Raw genomic sequence first — 15,238 nt, forward strand, 5'->3', positions numbered from 1 at the left:
ACTGTCTTCCTGTTTGTTCTTCGGGCATTTTCCCTTCAGTTTTGTCTTCAGCAAGTGAAATGCATGCTCAATCGGATTCAGGTCAGGTGATTGACTTGGCCATTGCATAACATTCCATTTCTTTCCCTTAAAAAACTTTTTGGTTGCTTTTGCAGTATGCTTTGGGTCATTGTCCATCAGCACTGTGAAGCGCCGTCCAATGAGTTCTGAAGCATTTGGCTGAATATGAGCAGATAATATTGCATGAAACACTTCAGAATTCATCCTGCTGCTTTTGTCAGCAGTCACATCATCAATAAATACAAGAGAACCCGTTCCATTGGCAGCCATACATGCCCACGCCATGACACTACCACCACCATGCTTCACTGATGAGGTGGTATGCTTAGGATCATGAGTAGTTCCTTTCCTTCTCCATACTCTTCTCTTCCCATCACTCTGGTTCAAGTTGATCTTGGTCTCATCTGTCCATAGGATGTTGTTCCAGAACTGTGAAGGCTTTTTTAGATGTCGTTTGGCAAACTCTAATCTGGCCTTCCTGTTTTTGAGGCTCACCGATGGTTTACATCTTGTGGTGAACCCTCTGTATTCACTCTGCTGAAGTCTTCTCTTGATTGTTGACTTTGACACACATACACCTACCTCCTGGAGAGTGTTCTTGATCTGGCCAACTGTTGTGAAGGGTGTTTTCTTCACCAGGGAAAGAATTCTTCGGTCATCCACCACAGTTGTTTTCCGTGGTCTTCCGGGTCTTTTGGTGTTGCTGAGCTTACCGGTGTGTTCCTTCTTTTTAAGAATGTTCCAAACAGTTGTTTTGGCCATGCCTAATGTTTTTGCTATCTCTCTGATGGGTTTGTTGTGTGTTTTCAGCCTAATGATGTCTTGCTTCACTGATAGTGACAGCTCTTTGGATCTCATCTTGAGAGTTGACAGCAACAGATTCCAAATGCAATAGCACACTTGAAATGAACTCTGGACCTTTTATCTGCTCATTGTAATTAGGATAATGAGGGAATAACACACAACTGGCCATGGAATAGCTGAGAAGCCAATTGTCCCATTACTTTTGTTCCCTTAACAAGTAGGAGGCACATATGCAAACTGTTGTAATTCCTACACCGTTCACCTGATTTGGATGTTAATACCCTCAAATTAAAGCTGACAGTTTGCAGTTAAAGCACATCTTGTTCGTTTAATTTCAAATCCATTGTGGTGGTGTATAGAGCCAAAAATGTTAGAATTGTGTTGATGTCCCAATATTTATGGACCTGGCTGTATATTATTACCATTGTGTGGTATGGCATGGGTATGTGAGCTTGGTTGGGGAGTTGTGTATTGGTTATTAGATGAGGGAGCGGGGGAAAGGAGACGTGGAAGCGTCCCTCCCCTCTGTTCCGCATTGGTGCTTGCATCCTTGATTGGACTGTGCGCACCGATGTGGAGCATTTGCGACCCTGCACCACCCCCTTACTCCACGCGACATCAGTGATGTAGTGGCTAGGGACGGGGTCAATGAATTGCCTCTGGTCCCCGACCATGACGGGATTTGCGCTTAGGGTTTTTCTTAGTGCTGATCCCGTAACAGACATCCTTTGGTCCCGTGTAATTTCTCCCTGCCCCACATGATAATGGCTACCATGGTTATTTGATGATAACAATGTCAGATCCCTCGGCTGGACATGCGCAGTGGTGTATACCGCATAAACTGATATATTTAGAACAGACGGACAAGGTTATAGGGGGCGCATGCGCGGGACGTGGGGTTGTTCTCACGTTCCTAGGACATATGCCGACGCATGCGCAGTATCCAGTATGGGACGCAGAGGTTATTATGAACATGTGAGGATTCATGACGTGGGTTTGTCCTTTTTTATTAATATATGATTGAGCACAGATGCACTTTATATACAAATTATTGGCAATTATGTACTTGATACAGAATTATAGATATGAGAGATTATTTATTGTAAATCATGATCACTTTGTAATAATGCTGTACTTTGTATACATGTAGCACATGGGAATTATGTTTTTAATCATGTCTATCACTGTATATTCACATTTATTTATTGATGACCAATTATGTACCACTGATGAGATCTGACTGTTTAAATATGTTGTGAGCACTATATTCACTAGCTTGACTAAGGCTCCATTGAGAGAGCTGAAATGCTGCATTGCTGTTGGGTGTAATAAAATCCACCTTTTTTCACCACAAGACCGGAGTGCTGCCCTCATTTCACCGATTTTGTTCTACTGTTCCGGAATTTAAGTGGGATTTGCACCTGGCAACCTAGAGAGTGCTGCTGTTTTACTTTCTTTTTTCTTATAGTTGATTTTAGAGAGTTTATTCCTTCGGAAGAAGAGATAATTTGCATACCTTTTTCCAGTCAGCAATGCCTGTAAGACTCTACAGGTGAAACTCAAAAAATTAAAATATTGTGCAAAGTTCATATACACTCACCTAAAGAATTATTAGGAAAACCTGTTCTATTTCTCATTAATGCAATTATCTAGTCAACCAATCACATGGCAGTTGCTTCAATGCATTTAGGGGTGTGGTCCTGGTCAAGACAATCTCCCCGAACTCCAAACTGAATGTCAGAATGGGAAAGAAAGGTGATTTAAGCAATTTTGAGCGTGGCATGGTTGTTGGTGCCAGACGGGCCGGTCTGAGTATTTCACAATCTGCTCAGTTACTGGGATTTTCACGCACAACCATTTCTAGGGTTTACAAAGAATGGTGTGAAAAGGGAAAAACATCCAGTATGCGGCAGTCCTGTGGGCAAAAATGCCTTGTGGATGCTAGAGGTCAGAGGAGAATGGGCCGACTGATTCAAGCTGATAGAAGAGCAACGTTGACTGAAATAACCACTCGTTACAACCGAGGTATGCAGCAAAGCATTTGTGAAGCCACAACACGCACAACCTTGAGGCGGATGGGCTACAACAGCAGAAGACCCCACCGGGTACCACTCATCTCCACTACAAATAGGAAAAAGAGGCTACAATTTGCACGAGCTCACCAAAATTGGACTGTTGAAGACTGGAAAAATGTTGCCTGGTCTGATGAGTCTCGATTTCTGTTGAGACATTCAAATGGTAGAGTCCGAATTTGGCGTAAACAGAATGAGAACATGTATCCATCCTCTGATGGCTACTTCCAGCAGGATAATGCACCATGTCACAAAGCTCGAATCATTTCAAATTGGTTTCTTGAACATGACAATGAGTTCACTGTACTAAAATGGCCCCCACAGTCACCAGATCTCAACCCAATAGAGCATCTTTGGGATGTGGTGGAACGGGAGCTTCGTGCCCTGGATGTGCATCCCTCAAATCTCCATCAACTGTAAGATGCTATCCTATCAATATGGGCCAACATTTCTAAAGAATGCTATCAGCACCTTGTTGAATCAATGCCACGTAGAATTAAGGCAGTTCTGAAGGCAAAAGGGGGTCCAACACCGTATTAGTATGGTGTTCCTAATAATTCTTTAGGTGAGTGTATTTCAGTAATGCAACTTAAAAGGTGAAACTAACATATGTGATAGACTCATTACATGCAAAGCAAGATATTTCAAGCCTTTATTTGTTATACTTTGGATGATTATGGCTTACAGCTTATGAAACCCCAAACTCACAATTTTGAGGTACCATTTGCTCAAGGGGTATGGATTAATTAGCTTACTACAGTGTGACACTTTGAGCCTAAAATATTGAACCTTTTCACAAAAATCTAATTTTAAGCTGCATTAATGCAATTCCTTTTAATTTGCATTACTGAAATACATGGACTTTTGAACGATATTCAAATTTTTACCTGTATATGCCAGCTGTCAATGTCTCCACAAGGAGAAAAAAGTACATCCTAAATACATCAAAGGCTTTGTCACGGCCTCGGTGTTCTGCGCGTGACACATTGCCAGGCATGCTGTGACCGAGTCTGAGAAAGGCTTGTACCCCGGCACAGGATTACAAACCCGGACTGTCCGGGTCATTCCCGTATGGGTGGCAACCCTACTTTCTCCCCTTCTCCTGGTTCCTCCCCTATTTGGTGCTGGAGGGGTTAACTACCTTGCTAGGTGTGGTCACTAGGTGCTTCTTATACCTGTGGCTTAAAGTCAGGAGTTAGTTGTACTCCAGCCTTGGTGTGTGCTGGAGTTATGCTCCTTGTCTGGGTGTTCCATCTTCCAGTGGGAGGGCTACCTAGTGGGACACCGATGTCTCCAGCAATGTTTTCCTTATGTCTCCTCCATTTTCCCTACCTTACCTGTTGTTATGTTTGGTGTGGGTATATGTTCTGGGGTTGTTGTATGTCTTGTTGTTCCGTGTCTGGTCAGTGTTTGGGGTATTCTGTCCGGCATGGATGCTTGATGTTTCCCTGTTTGTGTGTTGTGGCCTCCAGAAGGGGGTCTCATGGTTCCCCGGAGGGGGAACCAAAAGTCAAGTTTGTGAGCTGTTGCTGGAGTGCTGGTTCCTTGGTGTGTCAGTACGTACCGAGTCCGCTATGTTATTCGCATTGTAGTACGTTTGCTTGGGTTCCAGTTCTCCTTGGTGTGTCTTCTGTTGTGCCATCCAGCAGCTGCGGCAGGTTTGTTACATTGCATTCTGGGTTTGTTGGTTCAGTGGCTTTTCCCACCACTGGATACTTACCTGCCGTTCTACTTGGCTTTTCTCTGAAACTAAGCCGGTTGAGACTCCTGTTCATCCGTGTCTTGGAAGAACAGGTAGTCTTTTCCCCGCTCCTATGTGAGGGATTATCAGCGTGTCTCAGGGTCCTAGGTATCCTTGGTATTAGCCATCCTACCATCCAGGTCCGGTCATACGGTGAGGAGTTTGGGCGAGGATTAGGGACGCTTTAGGAGGTGACCTGCTCCCTGATCCCGGCATCATGGCCTAGCTGCTTCCCCGCATACCCATTATCGTACTGTGTGGAGTTTCCCCCACTTCCGACCGTGACAGGCTTCTTGAGCAACCAACCTGTTCTGTAGTGATAAAGGCAATCAACCCTGGAAAAAATCTGTCAAAAGATGGTTGTCTCTTCCTTTTGGAAGATTGTTTCATTTGGTTGAACTCCCTGGTCAAGGCACTTTAATGTGTTGAAAATTAACGTACAGGGTAGCTACCTATAGGTTGTGAAGCCACGTGTAGTGGAGTGAATAATGTGTTTTCTCTTCATGGGACAATGAGATGAAGCATATTTGAGTTACACTTGATATGTTCATTGCAGCTTATTAGGATGGTCTCATTGAGGAAAGGTGCTAAAGTGGTTGGTCGCTCTGGGACATTAATATGCAATATGTCCACTAGGATTCACTGCTATCTCCAGAACTACACCCCTGACATGAACAGATAGCAGCCACACATGCACAGCAATCCTCCATTCAACTCTATAGGAGTTCCAAAAATAGCGGATAGCCGGTTTGACTATTTCCAGCAGTCTCATAGAAGTGAATGTATAGATGGTTGCGCTTGTGTGGTGTGCTCTCCATTAACCATTACGGGACTTCTGAAAAACCTGAAAAGTATGCTCAATTGGTTATTTTCGGAACTACTATAGTCACGAATAGAGAACACGTCGCACATGTACTGTGAGCTCTCTTTCACCTTGGGGGCCACATTCTGGAGATAGGAGTGGCTCCCAGAGCTGGGACTCAAACTTATCTGACATTGATAGCTTTTAATGTGTTTTGTGCATTTCATTGTGTCTGGACTTTTTTAAATTTAGCTATAGCTGAAGGCCTCTGAAAGGGGGGACTCCAGGGGAGGATTAGAAACCTAAAGTGGCCCTGGAAAAAAAATTCCTAAAAGTGGCCCCATGTTGTAGGAGGGTCTAAATTGACAGGAGTTGGGGCAAAAAAAGTAGGGGGGGTCAGCAATACCATAGCCTAGAATACCATATACCACAGTGCCGCACAATATATTGCCCCAAAAGCTGTCCCTCTGTGTTGGCCATCAATAGTGGCCATTTTCTGTCCTCCTCCTCCAGTTGTCTAATTAATATATGAACAGCGTGAGGAGGTGAGATGCGGAAAATAGTTACATTTAAGAAAGCATGTCGCTGGCTGGGTACGTGAGTACCCGATTCTCAGAGCACTAATTACTGAGAGCTTATTATGTACCCAGCCAGCGGCAGAGATGGGGGGCTTGGGCGGCCACCAAGGCATCAGCCCAGCTGGAATTTTCCCTGTAAGGTCTATGGCCAATCCGCCCCTGAGGGACTCTGAGTAGCCTCAGTCAGTAGTAGTGGTGCAAATTGGAGGTGGAGTTAGCCATTACATCCTCATTTTTATTTATCACATTTATCTTTTTCAGTGATTTTTTTCTTTAGTCTATAGTATATACTTGAAGAAGTGACAGCTTCAAGTCTGAATGTGCTCCTATTTCACCTTGAGAGTAGCAGTTTTTGTGTACTTTTGCCCTGCCTCTTCCACAGGTGACTTTTATTAGGTGATACATATAACTGTGCGTGCTATCCCTCTCATTGGTTGCTTGGTGCACATAGAGTTAACAAGAAGCAGAACACTATGTGAAGGGTCTGCTCTTCTGAATGTAGATGCCCAATGGCATAGATAGGTTTAGAGGTAGATCCTGCCTGACTGAGACCACCTTGGCACTGGTAGGCGGGCACAGATGTGTTTTGAACAAGATATATTTGCTAAGAATATCAGTTAGGGCTTAGAACATATATAATATTTGCATCTACTGTGTTAGTGCATTATTTTCAGTGATTTTTCTTTTAGAAATCTGGCCATTACATCCAAATATTTATTTATCACATTGTGCAGGATGTTTTTGTTATCTTTTTCAGTGATTATTGTCTAGTAAGTGGAGCTAGGTTAAAGGAAATTGATATAAGTGACGTCTCTCACCAAATATTGTTGTTGCCGTGTAAGGTCAGGCTAGCAAGTGAGGCTCTGGCTGTGGTCTGCATACAGGGTCATAATACAGTGCTGGTGTGTGAGTCGGTCCAAGAAAGGGGGTCGGCAGAAATGTCACCCAGTACAAAGGTGCAGAAGACCAATGTAGGATGCCAAAGAGAGAGACTGCAGTGCAGTTAGAGTCATAGCACACGGCCAATACAGCCAATCTTGATTGAGTGACTTCAGCAGTCCACTATTCTGAAAAGTGAGTCTGTCATCAGCAATCATTGTAACCATAAATGTATGAACTGTGCCCTCTACTTGTAGAGTGAACTGAAACTGCCATGCTTATGTGCCTCTATGAAAATAGTCTGCTTGAGTTTGAATTGTCCTGACTGCTGCCCTTCAACATTTGTATTTGACAGTACCTCAACTATTCCTGCTGCTGATTGAGATACTAGTACCAGAACTATTACACACTGTGACAGAGACATAATGAAGTGTTGAGCGCGAATATTCGAAAAGCGAATGTTTATAGCGAATATAGGCACTTCGAGAATTCGCAAATATTTAGAATATAGTACTATACTGTATATTCGTAATGACTAGGGATGAGCGAACCCGAACTGTATAGTTCGGGTTCGTACCGAATTTTGGGGTGTCCGTGACACGGACCCGAACCCGAACATTTTCATAAAAGTCCGGGTTCGAGTTCGGTGTTCGGCGCTTTCTTGGCGCTTTTTGAAAGGCTGCAAAGCAGCCAATCAACAAGCATCATACTACTTGCCCCAAGAGGCCATCACAGCCTTGCCTACTATTGGCATGGCTGTGATTGGCCAGTGCAGCATGTGACCCAGCCTCTATATAAGCTTGGGTCACGTAGCGCTGCACGTCACTCTGCTGATACAAGTGTAAGGAGAGGTTGCAGCTGCGACGTTAGGGCGAGATTAGGCAGTGATTAACTCCTCCAAAAGACTTCATTCAGTGATCGATCTACAGCTGTGGATCATTGAACTGCTGCTATTCAATTGCTCACTGTTTTTAGGCTGCCCAGAGCGTTTTTCAGTCACTTTTTTCTGGGGTGATCGGCGGCCATTTTGTGGCTTGTGGTGCGCCAGCACAAGCTGCCACCAAGTACATTTAACCATCAATAGTGTGGTTATTTTTTGCTATATCCTACATCAGGGTCAAGCTTTCATCAAGTGCATTTAACCGACAATAGTGTGGTTATTTTTTGGCCATATACTACATCAGGGGCAAGTTGAGCCTGTCACCCAGCGCCAAAAAAATAGGCCTCACATTTATATTCATCCAAATCTGTCATTACTGTTTTAGCTGGTCAAGTTATTTTTAGTGTCCGTCAAAGCACAGTTTTTGTTCTGGGTTTAAAAACAATTCCCAATTTTGCAATTCTCAAAATTAGTGGTTTCTGCTGTATCAGGCCTACTTTAAATCTATCCCTAAAAGGGGAGATTAGATTCAAGGTGCTGATAGGGTCATTCTCAAGAACTTCACACACACGCTACAGTGCAGATCCAAGTCTAATTCTGTGATTAAACGTATACCTGTCACCCAGCGCCTAAAAAAAAGGCCTCACATTTATATTCATCCAAATCTGTCATTACTGTTTTAGCTGGTCAAGTTATTTAGTGTCCGTCAAAGCACAGTTTTTGTTCTGGGTTGAAAAACAATTCCCAATTTTGCAATTCTCAAAATTAGTGGTTTCTGCTGTATCAGGCCTACTTTAAATCTATCCGTAAAAGGGTAGATTAGATTCAAGGTGCTGATAGGGTCATTCTCAAGAACTTCACACACACGCTACTGTGCAGATCCAAGTCTAATTCTGTCCGTAAACGTATACCTGTCACCCAGCGCCTAAATAATAGGCCTCAAATTTATATTCAGCTAAATCTGTCATTACTGGTGTGCCTGTATTAGTGTAATACGGTACCTAAATAGATAGCCAGATAGTGTTAGGTGTCTGTAAAAAAAAGGCCTGAATTTGAATTCAATACATTGGCCCGAATAATATTTTTCTTATTGTGGTGAACGGTAACAATGAGGAAAACATCTAGTAAGGGACGCGGACATGGTCGTGGTGGTGTTAGTGGACCCTCTGGTGCTGGGAGAGGACGTGGCCGTTCTGCCACAGCCACACATCCTAGTGAACCAACTACCTCAGGTCCCAGTAGCCAGCAGAATTTACAGCGATATTTTGTGGGGCCCAATGCCGTTCTAAGGATGGTAAGGCCTGAGCAGGTACAGGCATTAGTCAATTGGGTGGCCGACAGTGGATCCAGCACGTTCACATTATCTCCCACCCAGTCTTCTGCAGAAAGCGCACAGATGGCGCATGAAAACCAAGCCCATCAGTCTGTCACATCACCCCCATGCATATCAGGGAAACTGTCTGAGCCTCAAGTTATGCAGCAGTCTCTTATGCTGTTTGAAGACTCTGCTGGCAGGGTTTCCCAAGGGCATCCACCTAGCCCTTCCCCAGGGGTGGAAGAGATAGAATGCACTAACACACAACCACTTATGTTTCCTGATGATGAGGACATGGGAATAACACCTCAGCACGTCTCTGATGATGACGAAACACAGGTGCCAACTGCTGCATCTTTCTGCAGTCTGCAGACTGAACAGGAGGTCAGGGGTCAAGACTGGGTGGAAGACGATGCAGGGGACGATGAGGTCCTAGACCCCACATGGAATGAAGGTCGTGCCACTGACTTTCACAGTTCGGAGGAAGAGGCAGTGGTGAGACCGAGCCAACAGTGTAGCAAAAGAGGGAGCAGTGGGCAAAAGCAGAACACCCGCCGCCAAGAGATTCCGCCTGCTACTGACCGCCGCCATCTGGGACCGAGCACCCCAAAGGCAGCTTCAAGGAGTTCCCTGGCATGGCACTTCTTCAAACAATGTACTGACGACAAGACCCGAGTGGTTTGCACGCTGTGCCATCAGAGCCTGAAGCGAGGCATTAACGTTCTGAACCTTAGCACAACCTGCATGACCAGGCACCTGCATGCAAAGCATGAACTGCAGTGGAGTAAACACAAGGAAGTCACTCAGGCTCCTCCTGCTACCTCTTCTGCTGCTGCTGCCGCCTCGGCCTATTCTGCTGCTGCCGCCGCCTCGGCCTCTTCTGCTGCTGCCGCCGCATCTGCCTCTTCCTCCGCCTCTGGAGGAACGTTGGCACCTGCCGCCCAGCAAACATGGGATGTACCACCAACACCACCACCTGCGTCACCAAGCATCTCAACCATGTCACACGGCAGCGTTCAGCTCTCCATCTCACAAACATTTGAGAGAAAGCGTAAATTCCCACCTAGCCACCCTCGATCCCTAACCCTTAATGCCAGCATTTCTAAACTACTGGCCTATGAAATGCTGTCATTTAGGCTGGTGGACACAGACAGCTTCAAACAGCTCATGTCGCTTGCTGTCCCACAGTATGTTGTTCCCAGCCGGCACTACTTCTCCAAGAGAGCCGTGCCTTCCCTGCACAACCAAGTATCCGATAAAATCAAGTGTGCACTGCGCAACGCCATCTGTGGCAAGGTCCACCTAACCACAGATACGTGGACCAGTAAGCACGGCCAGGGACGCTATATCTCCCTAACTGCACACTGGGTAAATGTAGTGGCGGCTGGGCCCCAGGCGGAGAGCTGTTTGGCGCACGTCCTTCCGCCGCCAAGGATCGCAGGCCAACATTCTTTGCCTCCTGTCTCCTCCTCCTCCTACTCAGCTTCCTCCTCCTCTTCTTCCACCTGCTCATCCAGTCATCCACACACCTTCACCAACAACTTCAGCACAGCCCGGGGTCAACGTCAGCAGGCCGTTCTGAAACTCATATGTTTGGGGGACAGGCCCCACACCGCACAGAAGTTGTGGGGGGGTATAGAACAACAGAACGACGAGTGGTTGCTGCCGGTGAGCCTCAAGCCCGGCCTGGTGGTGTGCGATAATGGGCGAAATCTCATTGCAGCTCTGGGACTAGCCGGTTTGACGCACATCCCTTGCCTGGCGCATGTGCTGAATTTGGTGGTGCAGAAGTTCATTCACAACTACCCCGACATTTCAGAGCTGCTGCATAAAGTGCGGGCCGTCTGTTCGCGCTTCCGGCGTTCACATCCTGCCGCTGCTCGCCTGTCTGCGCTACAGCGTAACTTCGGCCTTCCCGCTCACCGCCTCATATGCGACGTGCCCACCAGGTGGAACTCCACCTTGCACATGCTGGACAGACTGTGCGAGCAGCAGCAGGCCATAGTGGAGTTTCAGCTGCAGCACGCATGGGTCAGTCGCACTGCGGAACAGCACCACTTCACCACCAATGACTAGGCCTCCATGCGAGACCTGTGTGCCCTGTTGCGCTGTTTCGAGTACTCCACCAACATGGCCAGTGGCGATGACGCCGTTATCAGCGTTACAATACCACTTCTATGTCTCCTTGAGAAAACACTTAGGGTGATGATGGAAGAGGAGGTGGCCCAGGAGGAGGAGGAGGAAGAGGGGTCATTTTTAGCACTTTCAGGCCAGTCTCTTCGAAGTGACTCAGAGGGAGGTTTTTTGCAACAGCAGAGGCCAGGTACAAATGTGGCTAGACAGGGCCCACTACTGGAGGACGAGGAGGACGAGGATGAAGAGGAGGTGGAGGAGGATGAGGATGAAACAGGTTCACAGCGGGCTGGCACCCAACGCAGCTCGGGCCCATCACTGGTGCGTGGCTGGGGGGAAACGCAGGACGATGACGATATGCCTCCCACAGAGGACAGCTTGTCCTTACCTCTGGGCAGCCTGGCACACATGAGCGACTACATGCTGCAGTGCCTGCGCAACGACAGCAGAGTTGCCCACATTTTAACGTGTGCGGACTACTGGGTTGCCACCCTGCTGGATCCACGGTACAAAGACAATGTGCCCATCTTACTTCATGCACTGGAGCATGATAGTAAGATGCGCGAGTACAAGCGCACGTTGGTAGACGCGCTACTGAGAGCATTCCCAAATGTCACAGGGGAACAAGTGGAAGCCCAAGGCGAAGGCAGAGGAGGAGCAAGAGGTCGCCAACGCAGCTGTGTCACGGCCAGCTCCTCTGAGGGCAGGGTTAGCATGGCAGAGATGTGGAAAAGTTTTGTCACCACGCCACAGCTAACTGCACCACCACCTGATACGGAACGTGTTAGCAGGAGGCAACATTTCAATAACATGGTGGAACAGTACCTGTGCACACCCCTCCACGAACTGACTGATGGTTTGGCCCCATTCAACTTCTGGGTCTCCAAATTGTCCACGTGGCCAGAGCAAGCCTTTTTTGCCTTGGAGGTGCTGGCCTGCCCGGCGGCCAGCGTTTTGTTTGAACATGTATTCAGCACGGCAGGGGGCGTCATTACAGACAAACGCAGCCGCCTGTCTACAGCCAATGTGGACAAGCTGACGTTCATAAAAATTAACCAGGCATGGATCCCACAGGACCTGTCCATCCCTTGTGCAGATTAGACATTAACTACCTCCCCTTAACAATATATTATTGTACTCCAGGGCACTTCCTCATTCAATCCTATTTTTATTTTTATTTTACCATTATATTGCGGGGCAACCCAAAGTTGAATGAACCTCTCCTCTGTCTGGGTGCCGGGGCCTAAAAATATCTGACAGTGGCCTGTTCCAGTGGTGGGTGACGTGAAGCCTAATTCTCTTCTATGACATGAAGACTGATTCTCTGCTGACATGAAGCCAGATTCTCTGTTACGGGACCTCTCTCCTCTGCCTGGGTGCCTGGGCCTAAATATCTGACAATGGACTGTTCCAGTGTTGGGTGACGTAAAGCCTGATTCTCTGCTATGACATGCAGACTGATTCTCTGCTGACATGAAGCCAGATTCTCTGTTACGGGACCTCTCTCCTCTGCCTGGGTGCCTGGGCCTAAATATCTGAAAATGGACTGTTCCAGTGTTGGGTGACGTGAAGCCTGATTCTCTGCTATGACATGCAGACTGATTCTCTGCTGACATGAAGCCAGATTCTCTGTTACGGGACCTCTCTCCTCTGCCTGGGTGCCTGGGCCTAAATATCTGACAATGGATTGTTCCAGTGTTGGGTGACGTAAAGCCTGATTCTCTGCTATGACATGCAGACTGATTCTCTGCTGACATGAAGCCAGATTCTCTGTTACGGGACCTCTCTCCTCTGCCTGGGTGCCTGGGCCTAAATATCTGACAATGGACTGTTCCAGTGTTGGGTGACGTAAAGCCTGATTCTCTGCTATGACATGCAGACTGATTCTCTGCTGACATGAAGCCTGAATCTCTGTTATGGGACCTCTCTCCTCTGTCTGGGCCTAAATATCTGACAATGGACTGTTCCAGTGTTGGGTGACGTAAAGCATGATTCTCTGCTAGGACATGCAGACTGATTCTCTGCTGACATGAAGCCAGATTCTCTGTTACGGGACCTCTCTCCTCTGCCTGGGTGTCGGGGCCTAAATATATGACAATGGACTGTTACAGTGGTGGGTGACGTGAAGCCAGATTCTCTGCTATGGCATGAAGAGACTTATTCTCTGCTGACGTGAAGCCAGATTCTCTGCTATGGGACCTCTCTCCAATTGATATTGGTTAATTTTTATTTATTTTATTTTTATTTTAATTCATTTCCCTATTCACATTTGTTTGCAGGGGATTTACCTACATGTTGCTGCCTTTTGCAGCCCTCTAGCTCTTTCCTGGGCTGTTTTACAGCCTTTTTAGTGCCGAAAAGTGTCCCCATTGACTTCAATGGGGTTCGGGTTCGGGACGAAGTTCGGGTCGGCTTCGGATTCCGAACCCGAACATTTCCGGGAAGTTCGGCCGAACTTCTCGAACCCGAACATCCATGTGTTCGGTCAACTCTAGTAATGACGAATATATACACTGCTCAAAAAAATAAAGGGAACGCTTAAACAACACAATGTAACCCCAAGCAACACTGAGTGACAATCAATTTCACATGCTGTTGTGCAAATGGGATAGACAACAGGTGGAAATTATAGGCAATTAGCAAGACATTCCCAATAAAGGAGTGGTTCTGCAGGTGGTTACCACAGACCACTTCTCAGTTCCTATGCTTCCTGGCTGATGTTTTGGTCACTTTTGAATGCTGGCGGTGCTTTCACTCTAGTGGTAGCATGAGACGGAGTCTACAACCCACACAAGTGGCTCAGGTAGTGCAGCTTATCCAGGATGGCACATCAATGCGAGCTGTGGCAAGAAGGTTTGCTGTGTCTGTCAGCGTAGTGTCCAGAGCATGAAGGCACTACCAGGAGACAGGCCAGTACATCAGAAGACGTGGAGGAGGCCGTAGGAGGGCAAAAACCCAGCAGCAGGACCGCTACCTCCGCCTTTGTGCAAGGAGGAACAGGAAGAGCACTGCCAGAGCCCTGCAAAATGACCTCCAGCAGGCCACAAATGTGCATGTGTCTGCTCAAACTGTCAGAAACAGACTCCATGAGGGTGTTATGAGGGCCCGACGTCCACAGGTGGGGGTTGTGCTTACAGCCCAACACCGTGCAGGACGTTTGGCATTTGCCAGAGAACACCAAGATTGGCAAATTCGCCACTGGCGCCCTCTGCTCTTCACAGATGAAAGCAGGTTCACACTGAGCACATGTGACAGACGTGACAGAGTCTTGAGACGCCGTGGAGAACGTTCTGCTGCCTGCAACATCCTCCAGCATGACCGGTTTGGCATTGGGTCAGTAATGGTGTGGGGTGGCATTTCTTTGGAGGGCTGCACAGCCCTCCATGTGCTGGCCAGAGGTAGCCTGACTGCCATTAGGTACCGAGATGAGATCCTCAGACCCCTTGTGAGACCATATGCTGGTGCGGTTGGCCCTGGGTTCCTCCTAATGCAATACAATGCTAGACCTCATGTGGCTGGAGTGTGTCGGCAGTTCCTGCAAGACGAAGGCATTGATGCTATGGACTGGCCCGCCCGTTCCCCAGACCTGAATCCAATTGAGCACATATGGGACATCATGTCTCGCTCTATCCACCAACGTCACGTTGCACTGCAGACTGTCCAGGAGTTGGCAGATGCTTTAGTCCAGGTCTGGGAGGAGATCCCTCAGGAGACAGTCTGCCACCTCATCAGGAGCATGCACAGGCGTTGTAGGGAGGTCATACAGGCACGTGGAGGCCTCACACACTACTGAGCCTCATTTTGACTTGTTTTGAGGACATTACATCAAAGTTGGATCAGCCTGTAGTGTGTTTTTCCACTTTAATTTTGAGTGTGACTCCAAATCCAGACCTCCATGGGTTGAAAAATTTGATTTCTAATTTTAAATTTTTGTGTGATTTTGTTGTCAGCACATTCAACTATGTAAAGAACAA

The sequence above is a fragment of the Bufo bufo genome, chromosome 3, assembly GCF_905171765.1.
Source record: "Bufo bufo chromosome 3, aBufBuf1.1, whole genome shotgun sequence".
NCBI lineage: Eukaryota > Metazoa > Chordata > Amphibia > Anura > Bufonidae > Bufo > Bufo bufo.